Raw genomic sequence first — 20,125 nt, 5'->3', positions numbered from 1 at the left:
TTTAGCTTTAGTAGCTACTATTTTAGTTTCTAATTCTGATATATTTTGCGTTATTGAGGTATTTACTGTGAAGATATGAGTCTTTAAATTTTCAACTTCGGTATTTAGGTTGTCCAACGTAGCCACAGAAGAAAGTTTTGTCGTCTGCTTTTCGAAATCGTTTTGCAAAATCTGAGATTGTTGCTTCAATTGTTGCATATCACCAATTATAGTTTCAATTTTCTTATCCATGGAATGCTTCCATTTGGTATCGTCTTCTTTAAATTTATGAAATTGATCTGATAGATCTTTCATATTTTGTACTGTCTTAAGGCACTGTGGACAAATCCAAAACAAGTTAGCTACTGCACTTTTCAGTTTTATGCAAACTATATGATACGATGTTTGGCAACACCCGCAGGTAATCATAGCGCCGTGTTTTTCCCCGCCTCCATGGAAAGAACACTCGGGCAAACACTGTTTCATGATTTAAGATCTCTAGTTAAAATATACTAAACGAATATAAAACTGAATGAATAAATATAAAATAACGGGGTTTCCATAAAAGGAGAAACTTGGTTAAGTTACTAAAATCTAGCCTAGGCTTAGCGATTTGGGAGCGGAAAATCGGCACGTCCGAACTCCGCGGAACCTACCTAATCTGAGGAGGAAGACCGTGAAATTGAAAGACTAGAACACTGTTAGAAAAAAGGTGTTTCATGGGTGTTCGGAAATACATTGAGGTGTTTATAAACTCTTTTTTGAGTGTTTATTAACTGAGATGGTGTTTCCTCCGAAAAAAGGTGCTAGTTGACTCTTTTAAGGTATTTTTTCAGGAAATGGTGATTCACAGGCACGTAGACACACCTTTAGGTGTTAATTGACCCTTAGTTAATATTTTTTTAAACGGAAGTAGTGTTATTAATATAAATCTGTTTGAATGGTGCGAATAAACACCTTTGCCGCTTTACTTTACTCATTTTTAGCTGATATATTGTTGTTTAAGTGAAACGTTATCGATATGAGCTTAGGCGGAAATAATCTACTAATTATACCTGCATAGTGAAGCATCCTAAAAATATCCCAAAGATTTTAAAAAACAAAATTATTTTATATTTTTAGGACTAGTTTTTTCTAATATTTGAGGGAATTTATACTTATTTTGATTTTTCAAGCATTGCAAAATAATTCTCGAAGAGTTAAATGTGCTGGAATGTCTTGGAATTAGAGTAATTCGTAAAAAATCACTTGAATTTCCTCTTGACACAGGTTTTTATCTCTCAGAGTGACGATGACGTCACGGAGAGAAATTACACTGGACGTATCTGTGTGTCTGAGATGAAGCAAAGCTTTATAGCTACACAACTACTACAAGAATCGTAATGCCGAAAAATATTTAAAATATTTCCATTTAATATTCTGCAAAAAGGAAATGTTATCGTTTTGTAAGAGATCTTATCATCCTACTCGCTTTATATTAACTTTGATATGCGTGTTGTGTCTCGATTTAGATGCAATCCTCATTACTCGTTCTATATATACTCTTAATTTTGTCATTCCAAAGAAAGAAGTTTATCTTAAACAGGAGTCTTAAATAATTAAATTAATATAAGTGATATGAATTATTTTAATTGTCAGTATTTTTCGATAATTATAGTTAGGTCGGTTAAGAAACTTAATTCCTAAAATAATTTTATACATAGCTATCTATAAAAATATACTTCTAGGAAACACCTATATCAGAACTTTTGTAAATTTTGGGTATATAAGGTGATTGATTCACACTAAGAGATAAGAAATGCGTGATTGCCTGAACCTCGGGTGGAAGATCTGCCATTAGGAGGCTAGACATTTCTCATGTCTCACGTGTGGCGTATGTGGTGTACACCAAAGACTAGTGCATGGTGTTGTTGTTAGAAACCATTAAATACAGGTTGGCATTGGGTGAAACAATTGGTTGTTAGACAGCAGCAAACGTTCAACAAATGGACAGTGGAATTTTTCTGACGTCATAGAGCCGTATTTGATTTTATTTTTCTTAAGAAGGTTTTGCGTCTGTGAATTAATAAATTCTTTACCTAAATCAGACCAGATGGCTTTAGGTTTGCTTTGTTCGATGATAACCTCGAGAGCTTTCGTAGCCTCGGTTGCGTGTTTTCTTTTCATGGGTACTACAAAAGCTTTTCGGGAGAAGCAGTCGATACCCACCATAAGATATCTGTAGTCGTCATAGTATTTAGCGATTGACCCCAGATCATCCAAATCTACTTTAGATCTATCCGAGATGTTAAAGACGGGGATTTTACGCCTTTTCAATTTATGTATAGCTGTTTTATGCAGTGTGTAAACGTCAGTGGTTTCTAGAAAGGTTTTGACTTCGTTTCTCGAAATACCTTGAGATTTGACAGCCTTGTACAATGGGTTTAAACCAGTGAACCCTGACCGTTGTTTGCTGTTGAGATAAGTATTCTTTAAAGTTTCTACTTTTTGCAGCTTCGATAAACCTCCCATAATGTATTCTTGGCTTTAAAAGGTTGTTTCTTCGAAATTAAAGGGCTCGTTTTATTTTCAAAAGTTAATCTCTTCTTCGCTCTTATATACGTTCGGGGTCGAAGCCGATTCTTCAGCGGTACAGAACTGGGCGATGCCTTGGTTGAGGGGGGCGGTGCTAATCGAGACGTTGATTTGCTTTTTGGCGCTAGAAAGTTTTGCACAAAGGGTTGAAATTCTGTCCACCCCTCGGTGGATTACCTACGAGTGAACAGGCTACTCCGTACTTATTGAAGAAGGTAGGTTATATAGTAAAATAAACTAGCTGAACTATATCTGAATCTGGGATCTTAAGGTCGTTCACGAAGAGAACCCGCGAGTCATCCCAACGTATACTAGGAGCGTTACTTGCTAAGTGGTCGAATATTTTCTTCGCCGCTCCTCTATATTTCAGGGGAAACATATTAATCCAGCTGTCTTGTTTATTCGATGGGCGGGGTTTCGAGATGTTTTGGTAGCGCTTCATCGCCTCTTCATAAAAAACCCATTTAGTTCTTTCATCTAAAGATTAATTTGAGATAATCGTGCTCATCTCCTTATCCAACTCCGATAACACTGTATTGTTTCTTGAAATCTTATTATTTGATTTTATTAATTGATTTGATGGGCTATGACTTTGTTCAGATTGTTGTTGTTGCTCCAAGGGTACTAATGTCATTTTATTAGCGTAAACTAGTGTTTTATTCATTTTGAGAATAAGCCACCTAAAAGGCTTGAAATTACGGGAAAGAGAACACTAAGAAACCGCTTCCTGTTTGTTTAGATAATATGGTTCTTTCGGCTTTCCAATGAGTGTTTTTGCAAGAAATTTTGCGAATATGTTTCTTATGCTTACACAATTTATTATATACGTCTGGTTTCAGATTTACAGCTCCTTGTAAGGCGTTATGACAGCACTCGCTGATTGAATCAATAATTTCTCGATTAGAATTTTTAAGAATAGCTAATCTTTGAGGTTTATTAATTGCCCCAACGCTGCTATCAAATTGATGTTTTTAGAGGCTAAACGTTTCTTTTTATTACCCGATTTTTTCTTGACCTTTCGCGATGGTGACATCGTAAAGAATGATTAAAGTTTAGTAATGTCGTTAAATTATATCGTTTTCTTCTTGGGAGTATAGATGACTATTTGTTCTCCCGGTAAAATATTTGTTCTAAACCTTAAATCGGAATGACACTTCTGGGTTAAATCGCAAAGTAAATACCCGTGTGGTTTTTCAGTCGCATCCAGATAACATTCTACAATAAATTTAGAGTTTTTGGGTGCCAATTGTTTAGAGGGAGCCACTAATTGCATAAGATCTCTCACAGTTTTCATAAGAATCATGTAATGCGCGTTTAAGGAGGCTGTTCTCAAGTTTTTTTCAAATATATTTTGTAAAACGGTGATGACGAATAATTTCCTATGGTGCGATTGCTTAGTAAATATTTCTGATAAAATATTATTTTTACTTTCTAACATGAGATCGTCTAAGACGATTAATATTGTTTTATAGCCATCGTATATAGTGACGTCGGGTAAACCTTGACGCATAATTACGCCCATTTTTTTCAATTTATCGTAGCAAGGCTGATATATACTATAATGCCAAACAACTAAATCGACTTTAGGTTCAAACATTTAATCCTTATTTTCAATTATAAGTTTACATAAAACTGTTTTACCAGATCCCAAAGACCAAAAATAATCAAATTTCCAGGTGTAGTGAACGGTATCATAGCTAATGCTTGAATGAAATTTATTTGTAACTATCATTCGTACTTAAACGTATTCAATTAATACGCGAAGGCGCGCGTGCACCCCGGGTCGCGAACCCCAAACGCGTGGGGGGGGTAGGGGGCCCAAACGACACGCTGGGGGTGGAGGTGGGAAGCGCGGCTGACGCGGGTAGGCCACCGTGAACACGTTGAAATAATTTTGAAAAGTAAGGCCATCATGCTGCTTTTCACTATAGTAGCCTCTATAAGCTTTTAACATGTACTGTCACTATTTGAGATGGTAAATACGGTTAAACCAAAGACCCTCGTACGGTCAATCCAAGAAACGCTGAAGGGGTTTCTCTAAATGTCCCCAAAAAAAAGAAAAGTCACCTGAGAAACTATAGTCCAATGGCAAGGTTTCTGATAATTTTGCCCGCGAAAATTTTCTACCCTCGTACATGTTAAATACCTCGAAGTCACTTGTCTGTTCTCGAACACGCCTTGACTCTAGTAAAAAGTATACAAGTTGGGAAACCAAAATAAACCTCTCCGAGCCGAGACGAATTTACTTTCTAAACACAGGTCCACCAGCCAATGAGAAAAACCGGAAATACAGAGTTCAAATTGGCGAAATATTGCCAAGGTCTTTAGCAAAGGCTTAAGCGTTTAACAATTTCCTTTGTATCCTCAATAATTCTAATGAGGACCTAAAATGTATCACTGAAGGGCGTATTTAACTTTCGGCTCACTCTGAAACGTTAACACCTCCTATAATCGTTTCAACACTTGTGAATAGATGAAGAATTAACATCCATATTATCTAATGAATATAAAAAATGCGTTTACACTATATGTATATAAATGTAGTAAACCTGAATTAAAAAGTAAACACCAAATTTGAAATGGTAATATCAAAAGATGTTCTTGGAATATTAAGATGAAACAGGGCTTTATAGCTACACAACTACTTAAAGAATCGTATTTCCGAAACATATTTTGAATATTTCCATTTAATATTCTGCAAAAAGGAAATGTTATCGTTTTGTAAGAGATCTTATCATCCTACTCGCTTTATTTTAACTTTGATGTGCGTGTAGTGTTTCGATTCGGATGCAATCTTCATTACTCGTTCTATATAAACTCTCACTTGAGTCATTACATAGAAATAAGTTTATCGCCCGCCAGTAAATAACTTTAAAAATAGTTAAATCGTTTAAAATAAAGTTGTTCCTATTATCTTTCGAAACTTTGCTAATATTGACGTTTAAAACAAACGGTACCCCTCTTGCCCGCTTTCTTCAAATTTTGGGGTATATATACGATTCGTTTCCATTATTATAATAGATTAAAACGCATTCGCGTGAACCGATGGTGGAAAACCTGCCATTGGGAGGCTAGACGTTTCTCATAACCCTAGCCGATCGCCGCGTATATCTTAAAACCAAACGATAACGATGGAGAAAAAGCCGGAATGGACAAAGACCTGAAGATGGTGGTGCATAGAAGCTGCTGTCAATGTGGCATTGACGAAGATGGTGGTGCTTACGAGCCAGCAAGTACAGGCTAGTGTCCATGTGGGATGGACAAAGACTAGCAGATTGTGGTCCTTAGAAGCCAGTTAGTAAAGACTGGTGTTGGTAGATGAATGGCCAGATTTCCGTGAACCGCGAACGCGTTCCGGAAATCGGGTTTTTGTTTGCTCCGATTTGTAAACTGCGAACGCGGTCACGTGGGGTGTGAAAGACACACAGACAGACAGACACGTCCAGTGTAATACCTCTCCATGATGTCATCGTCACTCGGAGAGGTAAAAAACCTACAATTCTCTTTGAAAAGTAAATTTTCGGGGATCTGAAAGTATTTGGTACTTCTAAACTAAAATAGGCGTTTAATATTTTACAGAATGTTTGCGTATGGTGCTCAATTTCTTTGACCATTATTTTATTATAAGTCAAAGAAATTCCTTGCTTGCAAAGATGCAAGCTTAGCGCTCCCGGGAATTAAATTCATTTTAGTTCCATCGGGTGTATATGCGCATGCATTCTTGTCCCAATGGATCGAATCCGAAACCCGGAGAAGTGCGGGTTTTCGCTCCAATGGGACTGTCCCAATGGACCGAATCCGCCAAAAGTGCGGGTTTTTCGGTTCATTGGGACTGGTTTCGGTTGAATACGATTCGGTCCAATGGGGCAGAGCCAATGTCTCAACCATTTACTGTAACATGCTTATTTACCCTAAATTAAATATAAATTGGTCTTTACAATCATCATTTTACAATAATATCAAATGAATTGCGTATTTCACCTTTCCCTTATATTTACATAAGACTTCAAATCGTTGCTACGCAATTATTATCGGAAAAACATGAATATGGTCACATTCGTCAAGTGCAGTCCCTGATGGCTATATACCACTTATTGTAAACCGCCCAAGGCGCGGGAGTTTGATCTAATGGAATCTCAGCATTTAGGTTACGGTCGAATGGGAATACGGTGCATTGGAAAGAAATCAACACAAATATCGAGGGTCGGCATTATTGGAGATATAATGGTCCACTAAACTATTCAAAACTATGAGAATTTGTCATTTAAGGCTGTCAAAAATACCACTGTAAGCTTTCCAAATTGTCATTTACACCATTCAAAATTGATACATTATCTTTGTCAAATTATTAACTATACTGTTCGATTTTGCATCTCGAAGAAGAAATCTTAACACACACAGTGTTCATTAATGAGCATGAAAGTGCGCAACCTAGCACACTGTTTAAGTGTTTAATTTTGGTCCCTGTAATAACTGGTCAAAACTGAACGCAAAAGTGTCCCCCCCGTGTGTTGAGGCTCTGCACAATTATTTGTTCAAATTAGAACAAATATTTCTTAAAGTGTAGGTACCCTTTTGAAGTTTTAACTGTTTTTTCGTCTTCTCATAAGGTTTTTTGTTTTGGTCGTTGTTCAGTAAAATATTAATCGTCAATGGTGGGTGAAAGCAATCTACTTCAACGAGTAGTGTTTTATCTTTTAGAACCTCTGTTTCCGTGCAGGGGGTTAGAACCAGATCCAAGATATTTCCAGAAATATTATGTATTAGGGTCAGCTGCCCTAATTTGGAACACTTTTCTTAAAATCGTCATAACTTAAGTTTGAGAGCTTCAAATGAATATTTTAAGGGCTCATTTGGAAGAATGAACATCTCTCTATCCATAAAACACGGCCTCAAGACTCTATCATAAATTTCAGAGACGATACGAGCGAAATTAGACAACCTCATATTTTGCATAATTTATTTTTTCCAAAATGAAGGGAAAGTTCTCCCATGGGTCTTGGGAAATAAGCTTTCACGGCCAATGGGAAAAACATAGGCCTACGAAAACGATTCCATTGAAAACCTCGGATCTTTCTCTTCAAATAAAAACCTTTAAACGCCAGGTTAGGCCCAAAAATTATTGAGAAACCTCCAATAGAAAATATGTCATCATTTGCCTAAAATGGAACACCCCGAAACACGGAAATTTACTCTATCTTTTTACATCCATAACAAATGTTTTACTCACTAATGTACAACAAAAAGGCCTTACAAGAAGCGTAGATTCATTACCTGTCCAATAATTTTGGTCCCGTAAGCGTAGATGAAGATGCGGAAAAGATACGGGAATTAGCCCAGTACCAAGATTTAGTCATAAACCTGATGCCAATACACATACACACGTCCAGTGTAATACCTCTCCGTTACGTCATCGTCACTCAAAGAGGTAAAAATGGCAAGCGTTGGTCGCTAGAAGGTCGTAGCATCGCTAACAAATTATATTTGCTTATTATTAGTTACAAAAACTCAGATATTTTCGTATTTAAATTAGGGTGTTCCAAATTAGGACGGGGTGTTCCAATTGTGGACGGGGGCGTTCCAATTTAGGACGGACCGTTCCAAGTTAGGGCTGAAATCGACCTTTCTTAAACCCATTTTTCAGGAAAAGTACGCGTCTTAGCATTCTGAAAATGGGTGCAATCGATCGGCAATAGTTTATACTTATTGTATTGGTCTGCTTTTTAACTTCACTAACTTATTTGGTACTGAAAAATCTGACTTTCCAAAGAGCTTGACAAAGAGTTCCAAGATAGGGCTACTGACCATACATTACGTTGATTGAGGTTTAAACTTAGAACAAAATGAAGGACAGTTTCTGCCTTTGGTTTAACCCAGGAATTACATGCTGTCGTCAACCCTAGTTCCCAGTTGACTCAAGGAATATTTAAATCTCCAACGATTATATTGGACTGCTTCTAGTTGAACATGCAATTCATCGAAATATTGGATATATATTGTTCCTTTGCTATCTGAGGTGCGAAGAAGTGATTTCGGATCAAGGTGTTCGATCCATTTCGCCCGTCTATTTGAACCAATACGCACTCGAGTCGATACTCTAGATCAGTTCTTCTCTTAACGGAATGAAACTACTTTGCCAGAATCAAGATGCTTCCCCTCTTTTGTCCTTGATATAAGTTTGTACCCGATCGGCTCTAAAAACATTCATATCCGGCGGAAAAAAGTCAGTGTCAAAATGTGTGTGGTTTAAGCAAAGAATGGTTTCGGTCAGGCATACTACGTCGTCATCATTGTTAAATAGGTTGGCCTTTACGATATCTAGTTTAGGCCTCTGATATTTTTATAAGCGACTAGCCGCTGTCGATTAAAGCAAGGCAATAAATTTCTAGTGCTTCCTCTTCATAATTTCGCTACTCGGTCCTGTCACTGCACAATAATCTGTCCGGATATTGTAGTCCTCATTTATTTGTTATTTCAATGTCAGGACGGGTGTCAGTGTCTTTATCAAGGCTCTCAGCTGAAGACTTGTCATTTTTGTCTAGTAACTCATCATTGTTCGTGCCGAATGATTTGTTCCTTGGTCTAGCTTCTTGGCCTTCAGGGTTAATTTGGATGTTGTATAAACTCGCGAAATTGTTTGACATGTACGTCCTTTGGCCAAATATTGGGATCCTATAGTCTTTCATATTCATCCTGTAAGGCGGATATATAGAATGAGGAGAATTTAAGGTGTGTTAATTTAAATTTTAGACATTTGATTGTTGTAAAGCCATGTCTATCCAAAAGCCAATCTCTCAAGTCGACGCTAGTCAGTCCAAAATCAAAACGTGTTGCAAATACGGCCTTTTTTCGCAGCACAGTTGTATGCTCTTTTTCCGCAGCTTTGAATAGGGCCCCTGATAAGCTTCCGACTACGATTTGCTTTCGCTTATTCAACCCTAGAACACTTGCCATTTTACGAATTTTTCGTTGTGTTTGACTTTGGTTTGTTTGATTTTCTTCTCGTTACTCTAACCGATGCTTGAGCAGTAGTGTTGGGCACGTTGTGGTCCTCAGTCATGTTCTTGTCCTCAGTTCCATCAGGTATACGGGTCATGAGCGAAGTGTCATCTTTTTCGTTTAATTCAGAGACCTCTCTCGAAGGGTGTCCGTTGATCCTCGATTGTTTAAGTTTCAGGGATTGAATTTCAGAGGTAAGGTTTCCCAGCTTAATAGTGCCCTCCGATCGTGCGGAGAGGTTGTCTGCCAATAGAATTGTCAACGTTTTATTTCCGCATTTTAAGTACTGTATTTCCACTTGCAGATTGTCCAGCTTTGAAGTGTCCATCATAATTGTCGATAATCTGATGTTTTCAGCACTCACAGCCTGCAGCTGTTTTCTCAAAGCGTTCACCATTACCTCTTGCGACTAGATTTCCCTCGCTTGCGTTTCAGTTAAAGATATTTTAAGTACTGTATTTCCAGTAGCAGATTGTCCAGCTTTGAAGTGTCCATCATAATATTCGATAATCTGATGTTTTCAGCACTCAAAGCCTGCAGCTGTTTTCTAAAAGCGTTCACCATTACCACTAGAGACTTGATTTCCGTCGCCTGCGTTTCAGTTACTGATTTTACTGCGTCTGTTTGTTATCGTTGTTTTCCAATACCGTTCTCGTGCCTGTACTTATCAACTTCGCAACATATTCCGAGATGTGGTCTTGTTGGGATTTTCTTTCGCTTGAATAGAAGGTCTTGATAGAGTTAAGGGAGCCGGCTGTCAAATTAACTTTTGATACTTTCATTTTACTTGAATCTTCCTTATATGAGAAGTTATGAGGGCCACTGGTTGGGAATATATAACACTAGTTTCTTTATCTTTGTTCCCAGTTACATTACTTCCCATATCATTTGTTTCTAGCTGCGGAGTCATTGGCTTGCGATGAATTAAAAGGATTTAAAGGTAGTTAACCATCTCTTCTTTTTCTTTTACAGTTATTGCACGTATGTTTAGACAGAACCCCATCCCAAAATTCTAAATTATCCTCCTCAGCAATAATGTCTAAACACTTCGTATGTACTCTAGCGGAACATAGCTTACAAGGAGTAAACCTTTGACTTCCATAAACTCCCTTTCCACATTTTGGACATAATATTAGATAAGGGGCCATTTAAACAATTGTTTTCTCCTCCAAAATTAAAAAGGGTGATTAAATATAAAAAGTGCTCACATTTCGGATTTGCCTAGTTCAATCGTAAAACCTCAGATTAATAAACCCCCTGGATATGAAAGGAAATAGGGAGGCATACTTGAATAGGGCATCGGCATCTCTAGCGCCCCTATAGTCAAAACTTGGAAAAAGGTTACCCCAAACAGACTCAGTAAGCGCGTGACCGCGTTTGCTACTCCATGGTCGGCTACTTTTTATCCGCGGTTCCCGTTTCTTTTTCTCTTCTCATCCCGGTACCTGGTCCGGAGGTTTTGGTCACTAAATTCGGTCGGTTTTTGGTTTTTTTATTTATGTAAAAATTAGATTAAACTATAAATTTGATAAATCAAATGACATGAAGGAAATAATGGTCTTCGGAGACACAAAAAAACCGTTTACGTTTGCTAGGTCTTGCCAGAAAATCCATACAATTCAAGTTGCGTCGTCTGCATGGGGTGACAAAGTTTTACGTTTTGACGGCTGAGGGCGCCACATGGCGATACTATTTGAAAACGCCCGGTTTTGCTTACCTTTCATATCCAGGGGTTATTAATCTGAGGTAAAACTAACTTGGGCGTAAAAATTCTGAAAAAAATATATTCCCCAAGTGCTCCTTTTCGTGGTAGGAATAGAAAGTACTTTACACTGTTTTCATTTCCAGGAACAGAGTGTTCTCAAGACACAGAGAAGTTGGCGTGGCAATAAAAAATTCACGGGTATCGTAAAACGGGCCTCGATCACGGGTAAAATTACTTAAATCATAGCGCGGCTCCTGTGAATCCCCTAAAAGTTGACTTTCCTTGCGAACTCCAGTTTTGGCTTGGCGAAAGTAGGAGGCATTTGTGGGCGGGATTTATACATGCATGTATAAATCCCGCCCACTAGTCCTTGCCAAGCCAAACCCGGAGGAAAGTCAACTTGTAGGGGATCCACAGGAGCCGCGCTAGGCTTTAATAAATTTCGACGCGGTTTTCACTCTGTTTACAGACTTCCATGGTTACTCTGGCGCAACTGAAACGTTTAATAATGATAATAGTAAGAAAGTAGCCCAGACAAAAAAGTTCGGTGTGAACTGAGAGGTAACCCCAGCTTAAACTCCATAAATCAAAATTTAAAAAAATTTGTAAAATCCCAGGTCTAGTCGTTCAGTACACGAAAAGATAATTTGTTTTCAAAAGGGTTTGCCACTCATATGTTGGAGTGGTGATATAAATGTTAATATCCCGTGCTTTGTAAGATCAAATAAATTATGCATGACGTCAAGGTGACGAATTCTACACCTCCCTTTAATTCAAGCAGAAAGACCCAGAAACTGGCCGGTTAAAGATTCCATGTAGAAGAAATCAATGTTTTCCTGCTAGTACTGAACTTGTACGAGACTATACGAATGAATTGCACTTAAAGCCGACGAATTATTTTTAAACGCCTTTCGCGCATATATTGGTTATTAAAAAAATTATGGCGAAAATAATCTATAATGATTTCCAAAACGAGGGTCAATGATGACAGCGACAGAAGGACCAGCCATAGTTGAAGAAGGGTCGCGATACTCTCAAAGGAAAGCGCAAGAGGAGCCGTATCTACTTCAACGCCAAGATCCGAGTTTAATTTAAAGCCTTCGGTTCTTTCCAAACGACGATAGAATGGAATGTGTTGATTAAAATCAAAGAAAGATCGTAGCCTAAAATGAGAGATCGCATTTGTAAAAAATTCGGTTATTACTAACACCACGGATAGATTTAATTTTAGAAGTAGGAATGGAGAATGGTTTGTATTTAATTCAGTCCGACTCATAGCCCAGAATAGAGTCCCTCCCTCCAACACGTATCGAAAAATTTAAATTATCTTATTGGCTCAATTAAACTACGTTTTGATGACATTACTGACGGGAACGGTGCAAAATAAGTAATTCATTTTTACCTCTGTCGCTATGACCCGCCTGTTCATTCATACCCCTCCGTCCCTCGTGAAAGGAGGTTCCGGACTAAACATACTAATATATGGTATTCCATGCAGCAAATCTAATAATAATTATCGAAATCATTGAGGACTTTATATTAGAATGTCTTCTGCTTATATTTTGGTTCCACCCACAATTCTCGCTTCACAAAACTGGTAGCGGATCGTCTGCATGGGTTATGACCAATCACGAACGCTTGTAATTCTCTTTCCTGGGATAGTCTTTAGTCCAGATTTCATTAGCAGCATTGGCATGCTATTATGTTCCCAGTTGTATGTTAATGTAAACCCCAAACTACACGCTCAATGATTTGCGCAAAAAACGTGGGACCGGTTGTTTTACTTACAAAGTATAAATAAACGTTATCCAGACTAACATTTTCTATCCAGACTAACATTTGCGCAAAGTTCAAAGCCACAATATTTTTTGGGAAATGGAACTTCATTTTCAATACACTTTGCACAATATTTCAATAAAAAAACTGAAAATACATATTGTGCGAGTTTTTACCTCTCCAACGGACGTATGTCACGGAGAGGTTCTAATTTTGACGTGTCTGTCTGTGTGTGTGTCTGTTTGTCTGTTGTTACACCCCAGGGGACCGCGTTGGCAGTTGGAAAATCGGATCAAATGTGTTCTCAGTTTCCGGAACGCATATACAGTTCCCGGAAATTCGGAAAATTATATTCCACTTATAGTGGCTATTACTCCAATGTCTGTCTATCAGCACCATCCTCTGGTCATTTGTTCATCAAACATGGACACCAGTCTGTTCTTACTGGCATCAAAACACCACCATCATCTGCCTCTTTGTCCGTCCCACGTGAACACCAGTCTGTACTTATTGGCTCCTAAGCACCACCATCATCTGACCTTCTGTCCACCCCACATAAACATGAGTCTGTACATCCTGGTTTCAAAACACCATCATCTGTTTTTTGTCCATCCCATATGGACACCAGTTTGTACGTACTGGCTTCTAAACACCACCATCATCTGGTCTTTTCCTCCATCTCACATGGACACCAGTCTGTATGTACTGGCTTCTAAACACCACCATCATCTGGTCTTTTTCTCCATCCCACATGGACACCAGTCTGTACATACTGGCTTCTATCTCCATCATCATCATCGTTAAGGTTAAAGGCCTGTCCAGACTAACACATTTTGGGCGTTCGCATCTTTGCTTCGCTTTTTTGCAACATCGCTCTACTTTCCAAATTGGGTTTTCGTTACTTCGCGTGCTCCTTTCGCGAAGATGCAAACTTCTTGCGACTAGGCCAAGAATTTCGCGCCTTCGCGAGAAAAGCACCAATGAGGAAGGGTGGGGTGTGCAGGGTGTCGATTAGTTTCGATTTTATCACTTTTTCACAATGACGGAAGCAGCGTGCAGCTCAATCGAGTCACTATTAAAAAATATGGTCAACGTAGATGGTGCAATGATTTTTAAAATTTCATTGGCTCTCAGAATAGGAAAAGCAAAATATTTGCGTGTATCTGACTAGTAGGGCAAACATGTTTCATGTACTGTTACGAAGATGCAAATAAACGAATGCGCGAACACGCTACTGCGAGCTTAATGTGGACAAAGCTTTAGACATACGCGGCGATCGGCTAGGGTTACGAGAAACGTCTAGCCTCCCAATGGCAGGGCTTCCACCAAAGGTTCACACAATTGCGCTGTTATTACCAATAGCTGCGATTCGAAACCTTTATATGTTTACTACCTATTTGAGTAGAGCGAAGCAACAGGCGTATGCTTCATCTCAAACGTCAATTTTAGTCAGGACTCTCAAGATTGATTACTTGTTCTTTTTTAAAACGATGTAGAGCTTAATTAGGCGAATAACTAACGAAGAAAATGTATAATATTAATTGTATTTAGTTTAGTATTTAAGATAATCTTATTTTTCAACTCAAAAGTAATATGAAAAGGGTTAAAAAAGCAGTCTATGTGTGTCCGTTTGTTGTTACACTAGTGCATCACGTTAGCAGTTCGTCTTGTGTTGATGTGTAAAGAAATCCTACTGAACCTTAATATTCCCTTTTTCCATATACGTGGAAATATGTTTCGTAATTACGATGAGTTTTGTAGCTGTAAAGCTCTGTTTCAGTTTGATATTCCAAGGATATTTTTTAATATTATTATTATTATTTGAAATAGCTGTTTATATATTACTTAAGCCATACTACATCTGTATATAGAATAATCCTTGCTATAGTGATCAGGAGAAGAAAGCTTTTTCGTCGGGTAATTAAGTATTATCCGTAATAGGCTTAGTGAACCAAAGAGGAAATAATTGAGACCCAAGATGAACTAAACTATGGGTTTTGATTTTCTTGTTTGTTAAGAAGAGACATTAACGGTTCAGAGTGAGCCGAAAGTTATGTAAACGTTTAAATAATAATGTCTAGATATAATTAATAGAAACTGTCTTTGTAGACAAAGACGGGAAAAATTTTGAGATAAGTGTAGAAAATTAAATGCCTGAAGTTCCAGATATTAAATTTTCACTAGTCAATTTTCAACACATGACTATAAAACATCAATTATTTGAAAAAATTCTTATCTTAGTTTTTTTCACCAAAATTACTAAAATTACCTAGAAAAAAATATATTAATATGACACTTATATATCATTTTAAAAATAATTCGCGTTTTCCATTTTTTCTCTCAAATATTTACAATTGATAGAAGATAGAAAAACGTTAATCGCTGATAAAGTGTAGACCGTATCAAAACGAGAAGTGTTCGTAATTCGAAGTTTCAAATATTGACCTAATGTATAGCTCTCTAAAGATCACGATCAATCTACAGATCTTTTTGACACTAATATCAACATCAAAATCAAACTGCCTATGTTACTTTCCGCTTCACAATATTTCTCATTTAAAAATATGAAAATTAAACTCATAAATCTCAATTTTTTCAGATATGCAAGTATTTGAATCTCCTTAAAGGCCATGTCAGTCGAAAGTAAAACCAGGGTGGAGAGACTTCAGTCTCAAGTCTCTCCTCCCTGGTAAAACGTAGTGTCAAGCTAGTATCCCTTAAAAATTCTAGAAGAAGCCTTTTTCTAGAGCTAATATTGGAATCAAAATTCAAGGGGAAATAATGTTGAAAAATATGTTCGCATATGAAATTTTGGTGAAAAAAACTAAGATAAGAAATTTTTAAAATAATTGATGTTTTATAATCATGTGTTCAAAAGTGAAAATTGAATACCTGTTACTTCAGGAAATTAATTTTCTACACTTATCTCTTACTTTTTCCCGTCTTTGTCTACAAAGACAGTTTTTATTAATATCTGTTACTTCAGTCTCAATATTAATTAAATTAGTTTAGAAACCTTAGGTAGGGATAGATTTTTTTTAAGACGGAATGCACAACGTTTGGACTTTACTTTAGTCCGACTCATAGCCGAGTATATAGCCCCTTCCTTCAACACGTAACCAAAAAATTAAATTATCTTATTGGCTCACTAAAACTACGTATTGGTGACGTTGCCAGTGGCGGATCATGATTTTGTGTGGCCCCGGGCGCAACCTGATCTGGAGGCCCCCTATTGGCTAAGAATGGGATAGTATATTTAAAGAAACGATGTATCACAACGTTCTTTTATTTTTGAAATGAACAGAAAATTAGAATAAGGAAATGCAAAAAATATTTTCAGGTATTAGAAAAAAATTCAATTCCTACTAAAGACTTTCCCAGGAAAGAGAATTACAAGCGTTCGTGATTGGTCATAACCCATGCAGACGATCCGCTACCAGTTTTGTGAAGCGAGAATTGTGGGTGGAACCAAAATATAAGCAGAAGACATTCTAATATAAAGTCCTCAATGATTTCGATAATTATTATTAGATTTGCTGCATGGAATACCATATATTAGTATGTTTAGTCCGGAACCTCCTTTCACGAGGGACGGAGGGGTATGAATGAACAGGCGGGTCATAGCGACAGAGGTAAAAATGAATTACTTATTTTGCACCGTTCCCGTCAGTAATGTCATCAAAACGTAGTTTAATTGAGCCAATAACATAATTAAAATTTTTCGATACGTGTTGGAGGGAGGGACTCTATTCTGGGCTATGAGTCGGACTGAATTAAATACAAACCATTCTCCATTCCTACTTCTAAAATTAAATCTATCCGTGGTGTTAGTAATAACCGATTTTTTTACAAATGCGATCTCTCATTTTAGGCTACGATCTTTCTTTGAATTTAATCAACACATTCCATTCTATCGTCGTTTGGAAAGAACCGAAGGCTTTAAATTAAACTCGGATCTTGGCGTTGAAGTAGATACGGCTCCTCTTGCGCTTTCCTTTGAGAGTATCGCGACCCTTCTTCAACTATGGCTGGTCCTTCTGTCGCTGTCATCATTGACCCTCGTTTTGGAAATCATTATAGATTATTTTCGCCATAATTTTTTTAATAACCAATATATGCGCGAAAGGCGTTTAAAAAGTAATTCGTCGGCTTTAAGTGCAATTCATTCGTATAGTCTCGTACAAATTCAGTACTAGCAGGAAAACATTGATTTCTTCTACTTGGAATCTGGGTGCACGGCAGTGCACCCGCCAAGTTGTCGTGCACTACCAGCAATCCTTTACCCGAAACATTTCAGCCTCATTTTGACCCCCTCTTAACTCGGTACTGGGGAATAGTACACCACTCATATTTGCACCTCAAGGGCACAGTGTTAATCCTAGGAAGTCCTCCAACTTCCAGCTTTCTAACTCATTTGGTTTCTGTGATAATCCTATGTGAAAATGACACATTATGAGACTGACTGACTGACTGACTGACACATCATCAAAACCTCTAGGGCATTTCCGGTGGTGCTAGAATGATGAAATTTGGCATACTTGTACCACTAAGCATACAAGCAAAGGGAAAAGTCCCAAAAGCGGGAGTTTCCCCCTTTTAGCCCCTGAAATGGGGGTTTAAAATTAGAGTCATCATCTAAACCTCTAGGGCATTTCCGGTGGTGCTAGAATGATGAAATTTGGCATACAAGTAGGACTTAGCATACAAAGAAAGGGAAAAGTCCCAAAGGCGGGAGTTTTCCCCTTTTAGCCCCTGAAATGGGGGTTTAGAATTAGAGTCATCATCTAAACCTCTAGGGCACTTCCGGTGTTGCGGGAATGATAAAATTTGGCATACAAGTAGGAATTAGCATACAAAGAAAGGAAAAAGTCCCAAAAGCGGGAATTTTCCCGTGTTAGCCCCTGAAATGGGGGTTTTATAATTTATATCCCCTCGTAATAGGACATTATAATTTAATTTTTTCGTCTTTTAATATTAATATTTTTTACTAATATGATTTTTTCGTATTATTGCAAAATTTATTTTTTTTACATAATGTTTTGGTAATTAAATTTTTTACTCATTTCCTTTTCATTTCGTCTGAAATGGTTCTAAGCGTGTTTTGATTCATTTAGTTTTTCTTAAATCTATTCTGTTGATTAAAAGTGTTACTTGCCACAATATTGTGTTCTTCGAATAGAAATACGGTTAACAATTATCACAGCCTGAGAAAAAAAAAGAAAGTTGAATGCAAAAAAGTTGAAAAAGGCAAAGCCAAGTAAAACTCTTGGAAAGAACAAATAAAAATCTAAAAGTACAAATGTTTATTTCACTTCATAATCCTACTTCTATAAATCTACAAGAACATGCACGTACAAAAAGGAGTGAAATCTCACCAAAAACATCTCTGTAAAAATATGCCAAGTTGTTTGGCCGTAAAAAGAAGTGAGATCTAAAATACGGCCAAGTTATTATCTCCAGGTGAACCAACATTTTATTCGACTTAAGTTAAAACTTCTCAAGAATGTTTTTCTGACTTGGCCATTAGCATTCCAAACTTGCATCCTTCTTCTTTGCACCCGTGAAGGTTAATAACGGAAATTACAAGTTTAACCACAAAGGCTTATCAAGAATATTTAACCAATTTGATTTAATATTTTAATTTCGATCCATATCTGGAATTAAACGAATCCTTGATATGCAAATGGCCAAGTCAGAAAAACATTCTTGAGAAGTTTTAACTTAAGTCGAATAAAATGTTGGTTCACCTGGAGATGATAACTTGGCCGTATTTTAGATCTCACTTCTTTTTACGGCCAAACAACTTGGCATATTTTTACAGAGATGTTTTTGGTGAGATCTTTAACTGGCCAGTTTCTGGGTCTTTCTGCTTGAATTAAATGGAGGTGTAGAATTCGTCACCTTGACGTCATGCATAATTTATTTGATCTTACAAACCACGGGATATTAACTTTATATCGCCACTCCAACATATGAGTGGCAAACCCTTTTGAAAACAAATTATCTTTTCGTGTACTGAACGACTAGACCTGGGATTTTACAAATTTTTTTAAATTTTGATTTATGGAGTTAAAGCTGGGTTACCTCTCAGTTCACACCGAACTTTTTTGTCTGGGCGACTTTCTTACTATTATCATTATTAAACGTTTTAGTTGCGCCAGAGTAACCATGGAAGTCTGTAAACAGAGTGAAAACCGCGTCGAAATTTATTAAAGCATAGCGCGGCTCCTGTGGATCCCCTACAAGTTGACTTTCCTCCGGGTTTGGCTTGGCAAGGACTAGTGGGCGGGATTTATACATGCATGTATAAATCCCGCCCACAAATGCCTCCTACCTTCGCCAAGCCAAAACTGGAGTTCGCAAGGAAAGCCAACTTGTAGGGGATTCACAGGAGCCGCGCTATGCTTTAAGTAATTTTACCCGTGATCGAGGCCCGTTTTACGGTACCCGTGAAATTTTTTATCGCCACGCCAACTTCTCTGTGTCTTGAGAACACTCTGTTCCTGGAAATAAAAACAGTGTAAAGTACTTTCTATTCCTACCACGAAAAGGAGCACTTGGGGAATATATTTTTTTTTTCAGAAGTTTTACGCTCATGTTAGTTTTAACTCAGATTAATAACCCCTGGATATGAAAGGTAAGCAAAACCGGGCGTTTTCAAATAGTATCGCCATGTGGCGCCCTCAGACGTCAAAACGTAAAACTTTGTCACCCCATGCAGACGACGCAGTTTGAATTGTATGGTTTTCCTTACAAGACCTAGCAAACGTAAACGGTTTTTTTGTGTCTCCGAAGACCATTATTTCTTTCATGTCATTTGATTTATCAAATTTATAGTTTAATCTAATTTTTACATAAACAAAAAACCAAAAACCTACCAAATTTAGTGACTAAAACCTCCGGACCAGGTACCGGGATGAGAAGAGAAAAAGAAACGGGAACCGCGGATAAAAAGTAGCTGAGCATGGAGTAGCAAACGCGGTCACGCGCTTACTGAGTCTGTTTGGGGTAACCTTTTTCCAAGTTTCGACTATAGAGGCGCTAGAGATGCCGATGCCCTATTCAAGTATGCCTCCCTATTTCCTTTCATAT

The sequence above is a fragment of the Phalangium opilio genome, unplaced genomic scaffold (genome assembly GCF_054372755.1).
Source record: "Phalangium opilio isolate 3A_F unplaced genomic scaffold, DU_Popi_V2 ptg000040l_1, whole genome shotgun sequence".
In the NCBI taxonomy this organism is placed as follows: domain Eukaryota; kingdom Metazoa; phylum Arthropoda; class Arachnida; order Opiliones; family Phalangiidae; genus Phalangium; species Phalangium opilio.
Note: the sequence above shows the minus strand (reverse complement) of the source record.